General features: G+C 40.8%; 1 long non-coding RNA gene across 1 annotated transcript; it reads left to right on the forward strand.

Annotated features, from left to right (window-relative positions):
* Positions 1–548: 548 nt before the first annotated feature.
* On the forward strand, positions 549–2086 carry LOC125553705. The gene is made up of 2 exons (XR_007304160.1): positions 549–1671; positions 1840–2086. It is a non-coding gene; the product is annotated as an uncharacterized LOC125553705 (long non-coding RNA).
* The last annotated feature ends 4809 nt before the right edge of the window (positions 2087–6895 follow it).

The following is a 6895-nucleotide window of genomic DNA, read 5'->3' on the forward strand; positions in this document are numbered from 1 at the left end:
GTCGATCTATGTCTCCGAACAACTTCTCTGCGGTGTTGAGGAGGTCAGCCATCATGTAGGGCGAGAGCAGCGCGTTGCTCACGTCCTGTGTCCCTGCGCATGTGCGGCATCTCATGAACCTACCTGATGAATTCCTGGTGTAGGAGACGATTGCGAGCGGGAATAACATATGGGGGATTACGCAAGAAAAACAGCACCACTTGTCTTTAGGGTGATTTTGTATCAATTTGTACCAGCTACACAAGTTAGCGGACCATTTTTCTGCAATTTTCAAGTTTGTGTATAAAATTGTACTCACTATGCAAGTTTGTGTATTACGGGTGCAATTAATTCATTATCAATATGGAAGACCAGCATGATGTGGAGAATGCTCATTTTTTGTAGGGCATGGGAATGGTTTGTTGGAATGTTGCTTTGTTCAGCAGGATTATATGATTGAGTGATAAGGAATGCCGCTTTTTTAAATGCTACCTTGCATGTCAGTATATATCTGTATAATTATATATAGGGTTGGACTATTCTGTTACTAGTAACAGGATACCCCTCAGCCTTATAAGGGTGCGATCTGTTTTTTCAATAAAGCCCGACCCGATCCATACCCACCGAAAAAGAGAAAAGAAACTCATCCTGACCGACACCTTCCCCAGCCGCAGCGCGCCGCCGCGACCTCGTCTCTCCCCCAGAGCACCGTCGCGCCTTCCCCTCTCCCCCAGCGCGCCGCCGCGCCCTCCCCTCTCCCTCAGCGCGCCGCCTCGCCGCCCCCTCTCCCCCACCTTCTCCCTCGGTTCCAGCCCGAGCACAGCCTGGCTCCGACGGCCCCGGCCATGATTCGCCCCCACCTGGCTGGATCTACCGCCGCCGCGGCCAGCCCAAGTCCGGTTTGTGCTGCTCCTCTCCTCCTTTCCGTCACCGCCGTTCATCCGGGTTAGCTCTCCATCGACAGGCCCCGGTCGCTACTCACCTCGATAGCCTCTGGTCATGGTGTTCTCCTACCTGCGGCTGCCCTCGATCATGAGCTCGTCCACCACAATCGCTGGTAGCCGTCAAACTTGAGCTCTGACGGCAGTCCGAGCAGAACTTCAACCACCATCTTCACCTAGTGCTGGATGTTGCTCGCTCATCGAGCTCAACCACGGCCCAAACAAAAAAACACCCCGTCTCGTCATCTCCACCTCTCCTGACCAGATCCTACACCGCGCCTCCATTCCCCAGTCGCCCGTGCCCCTCACACCCCGGTCGTCGCGCGCCGCCCTCCTTCCGGCCAACACGCTCCTCCGTCCTCCCTGCCGACGCGTGCTCCACCCACGGCGCCGCACGCCTCCCTCGACCCGGCCGATGCGCGCCCCACCCCCGGTTGCCGCGCACCTCCCTCCTGCTGGTTGCCGCCTCCAGCCCGCCGTCACTGCCCCCGATGCCTCGACGCCCAGAGCCCCTTCCTCTATTCCTCAAAAATCCGTCAATTGGAAAAGTCTCAAAAACCCGTCAGTTGGAAAGCCGTTCAACGTCCGTGGCTGAGAACGTCCACGAGCTCCTCTGTTATCAGTTCCTTCGGTCGACAGTGCGTTGTGGCTCCTTGGTGAGCAAACCTTTTGTCCCTGTTGTGCAGTCATTTCCTGGAGTAAGGATGTTGTGCATACACGTGCGTCAGTGCACTATCGACTATAACAAAAGGTCAAGTGGACTCAACTTATCAATCCCAACATCTCTTGCTGATGTAATGTTCGTTCCATTTCAATTTATTGCTTGCACAACCTCTGTCAGGCTACACAACTTTTCTCAGAAGTACATCTCTTTTATGCAAGCCAACTGAGATTTGTTTAATCTGTGATATGTGCTCAGTTGATGTTCGTGCAAATGCCAAACTTGTCGCAGCTGGGTGCAACCCGCGAAGGGGCTATGCAGCAGGTGAGGAGGTGTGTGTGCGAGAGATGATACTGAACTTGTACTGCTGCTGTACTCGCGTGTGAATGATTCTTTTTTTCCTGCTCATTCTTGTACTGCCTGCCATGAAAATACCTGACGACAGAATACAGAATATTTGTGTATTCTATCATCAGTTCATAGAGAAGAAATTCTTTTTTCTCCAGTGTGTATTCTAGCCTGAGCTATGTATGTATTTTTGTTCTCTTTTCTTCAGTCCACAAGAAGAAAAAATGTCAGTTCATGAATAGAGAATGTTTGTATTAAACTTATTAATATTAGTCCGATGTGTATTCTAACGTCAGTCCATGAAAAGACACAAAATAGTTGGTATGTGTGCAGAAATATCGTTAGTTCAAGTTTTAAAATTCTGTAAGTTTAGATATATCACCTAAATAAGTAATGATTTGCAGCGAGTTTCTTCAGTGTCAATTCTGATTCAAGTGCCCTGTTCTCCCTAGCCCACATGGTGCTTGTGTTAAATATTATGGACATGTGCAGTACAAAAATTTATAATGGTGCAGTACACGTATTTACAACTTTTATATATTTACAAAACGGAAATTATCATTCCCTAAAACCTACAAAAAACATCAATTTATATTGATACTTGTTCTAGTCCTTATGTTACAACAATGTAATGAAAAAAAATCATCAGTTCAACAACATGGACATGCTAATGCTGTAGTGATCTCGTGCGCGGCCACAAGTTCAAAAATGAAGACAAAAAAAATTTTGGATGCGAAAAAATAAGAAAAATAAAAATCTTAAAAAGGCCACTTCGATAAGTTCAAGTGCTCATCAAACACAATTAAAAAATTGTGAGTTCGTATATGGAAAGGTCTTGTATTACTAGCATATAAGTTGAAAAAATAAAACATAGTTTATTCGTGCTAGGGAATTCAAAGAAAATTTGAAGAGAAAAAACATAAAATATTTATTAGGAACAAAATTCAGTCAATTCACCTACATAAACCGTGCAAGTTTGGTGATGATGTCACCATCAGTTCGGATGAGAAAACAAAATTATCATTAAAGCCCCAAAAGTTTCGCTTCTATAAGTTCAAGTGCTCATCCGACATGGTACAAAAAACCTGGTTGGAGAAGTCCGTCGTTCGTTTCAGGAGTCCCAAAAAATGATGCATTCTCACTGTATTCAAAACTACACCTTAATCACAATTAAATCGAGAAAAAGTTCAACATCACAAATTCAATCAGTTCAACGGATATAAGCCATTCAAGCTCGGAGACGATGACATTGACAAGTTGTACAATAAAAAATGTAAAGGTAAAAAACAAAAAAGAAGTTCAACATCACAAATTCAATCAGTTCAACGGATATAAGCCATTCAAGCTCGGAGACGATGACATTGACAAATTGTACGGTAAAAAATGTAAAGGTAAAAAACAAAAAAAGTTCAACATCACAAATTCAATCAGTTCAACAGATATAAGCCATTCAAGCTCGGTGACGATGACATTGACAAATTGTACGGTAAAAAATGTAAAGGTAAAAAAAAGTTCAACATCACAAATTCAATCAGTTCAACGGATATAAGCCATTCAAGCTCGGAGACGATGACATTGACAAATTGTACGGTAAAAAAATGTAAAGGTAAAAAAGAAAAAAGTTCAACATCACAAATTCAATCAGTTCAACGGATATAAGCCATTCAAGCTCGGAGACGATGACATTGACAAATTGTACGGTAAAAAAATGTAAAGGTAAAAAAGAAAAAAGTTCAACATCACAAATTCAATCAGTTCAACGGATATAAGCCATTCAAGCTCGGAGACGATGACATTGACAAATTGTACGGTAAAAAATGTAAAGGTAAAAAACAAAAAAAGTCAAAGACCACCGCGAGGTATTAAGGGGGTGGGCGGTCAATCAGTCCAAGGTCTGACTATAGAAAAGTTCAAACTCTTTAGGTGAAATAGTTCGAATGATAAAAAACGGTGTTGAAAAAATCAATTCACGTTTTTTCGTTGTTTATTAAAAATGTTGCCCCCCATCTCACACCCTGCTCCTACCCCATGGCCACAGACACACAAAGAATTCAAAATTTAAGGAAAACAAAAATATTAAATATTTTTTACTGTTTGGAACAATGTGCTGCCAGATTTATTTGAAAAAATAACACACAAAAAAGAAGGATAAATAACATACATAAATATGACTTGAGCTCATTAGTTAAAAAAGGCCCATGCGCTAGAAGAACTATAATAAAGAAAGCGACATGGCCATCTTTTCGGCTCAGCCTTCCCTGTGCAAAATTGACAGTCTTGCCAAATCTGCAGAAAACTACAGACTATGCAGTGGACATCCGCTTCTAATAAAAGACAAAGTTCGACTAGTTCTCTTTCTTCAATAATCGCAAGCAACGACGCAAATGAGGATTGATTATGTTTGTTCCAGCCGTGAAAAAGCTCAGATCAATGCACATGGATATTATATGTGTATGCGAGTTCCCTGAATGACCAAAACAGGCTAGTGAAGCACGGCTTCATCGTAATGCCGCCGCCCTGAATGCTCAGCTGGAAAAGTCTGCACCATGTCCCACATCAAAATACTGTCTCTCGATGGGACCGCCGAGTCGTGTGGATCGTATTTGCACGGCTGTTGTTCACATGTCAGCAAAAATTCGACGCGAGCTCCCATGGCGCATATGCCACCACCATCGATTCATGTCAGCAGCCGGCGACGTCGACACCAAAATAATAATGCCGAAAGCTTCCTCACACACTCAATCGAAGTTGTGCCCGACGAATTTGAAAACGATGCTTCATATAAAAAGATGGACAAGGCCGCCATGGGCAGCGGAGCTGAGCTTCGACGAACTCCAGTTGACGAGAGTAATCTTCAAAGCCACTGTTACCCCGGTCAACTTAGGCAGCAGCCTGTGATTCCCAACGACGACCCTCAAGACTCTTCTGCTGTCGTCAACCAAGACCAACTCCACGGGCGGACCTGTGAGCACGGCGGCGCACCCGACGACGACGGGAACAAGGCAGGCCTCCTTCGTCGCCCGACAACTTTATGGCCAGACCTGCGGAATCTGGCGCAGATCACCGTTGCGTCCTCTGGACCTATGGGAGCACGCCGGAGAACCACGACGAGTGCGCCCCGGCACCTGGTACGAACACCTGGTACGAACACTTCCGTAAAGAAGAATTCGTAAGGTCAAAGCGGGATAAATATATGGTTCAACTACAGATAAACGGTCAGTACAATAAGAGTATTCTGTACAGATAAACAGAATAGCCCATATATATATATATATATATATATATATATATATATATATATATATATGTAAATTATGTGGGGCACCTAGGTGCCTGGGCACCTAAGTCCCAATATAGCAAGTCATATTTGTAGTGCATGGCTTTCCAAATTTTGTTTGCATGCACTACGAGCATAAATGGACAATAATTGCTTTCCAAAAAAATATACTACCGGTTTCCTAGTATGATTCATTTCCAAACAAAAAGGATATGTATATATAATCTTATTTCTTAAGGTATCAGATATGACAAATAGTACGAAACGTCGTTCCTATGGTTCCTATGTATATTAAGGATGTTTTTATGCATTTTTCTAAAGTTTTACCTTTCAAGGTATCTAGTATTTAAAAAAATAGACCGGGTCAGACTTTTTAATGGCTAATATTTCTATACAAATTAAGGTGTCCAAATAATATAAAATGCGATCATAATTAATTGTTTTAGTTGTAGGAATATATGATGCATGCTGATACCCACACATGATTTTTTCCAACATACATATATCCACTGACGATTATTTTTAGTTTAAGGAATGTTTATTACATATACCCGCACATGATTCTATGTATTTATTGTATCGAGGTATATACTCATAAATTTAATGACAAGGTATGTAAATACGATGAGTATGCATATACAAGAAAAATATATTGAGTACTCTAGGGTGTATACATACACAAAAATCTAATCAATACATACTAAGTAAGTGAATCCAGACGTACCTAATCTAATGGTTATGTATTAAATATTCTGGGCATATACATACAAAAAAATCTAATGTGTTACATACTAAATGTTCTTGGTATATACGTACTAAAAAATCAATGAGTGTGTAATAAATAAATGAATCCGTACATATCTAATCTGATTGATACACACTAAATATTCTGGGTATATACATAGATAAAAATCTAATGTGTATGTACTAAATATTCTGGGTATATGTGTATTAAAATTTAACGGGTACATACTAAACAGATGAAATCATATATACATACTAAATTTTCTGGGTATATACGTATAAAAATTTAACGGGTACATACTAAACAGATGAATTCATATATACCTAATTTGTAATATATCTAATGTGTAGTATTTTTCCTTCTAAAGATATATGTTACCATGCATGGCGTGCTTAATGACATCCATTTATGATATGCATTATAATTGTTTCCATATTTACTTGTTTCAGAATTGGCAATTAGTAATGGATTGACTAGTTACCTTCTATACCTATCACAATAACGCGCATCTAAATGCAATCAAACGGTGGAAATGCATGGAGCCTGGGCACCTAAGTGTCCCATACTGCCGTCCTATATATATATATAATATAATATATATATATATATATATATATATATATATATATATATATATATGGTATTCTTGATCATGTCTGTGTAAATACGGCATATAACAGTTTTTGATCAATATCTGAAATAAAGTGTCACGGTTCATTTTAGGAACTTCAATTGCTAATTTTAGTAAGCATCTGCATTGTCATTGGTTATTTTGCAAAAATACTCGGCATAGAACAATTCTTATGCATAAGATAAACAAACAAACAAACAACAACAATAACAACAACAACAACAACAACAACAACAAAGTCTTTAGTCCCAAACAAGTTGGGGTAGGCTAGAGGTGAAACCCATAAGATCCCGCGACCAACTCATGGCTCTGG

The sequence above is a fragment of the Triticum urartu genome, chromosome 1 (assembly GCF_003073215.2).
Source record: "Triticum urartu cultivar G1812 chromosome 1, Tu2.1, whole genome shotgun sequence".
NCBI lineage: Eukaryota > Viridiplantae > Streptophyta > Magnoliopsida > Poales > Poaceae > Triticum > Triticum urartu.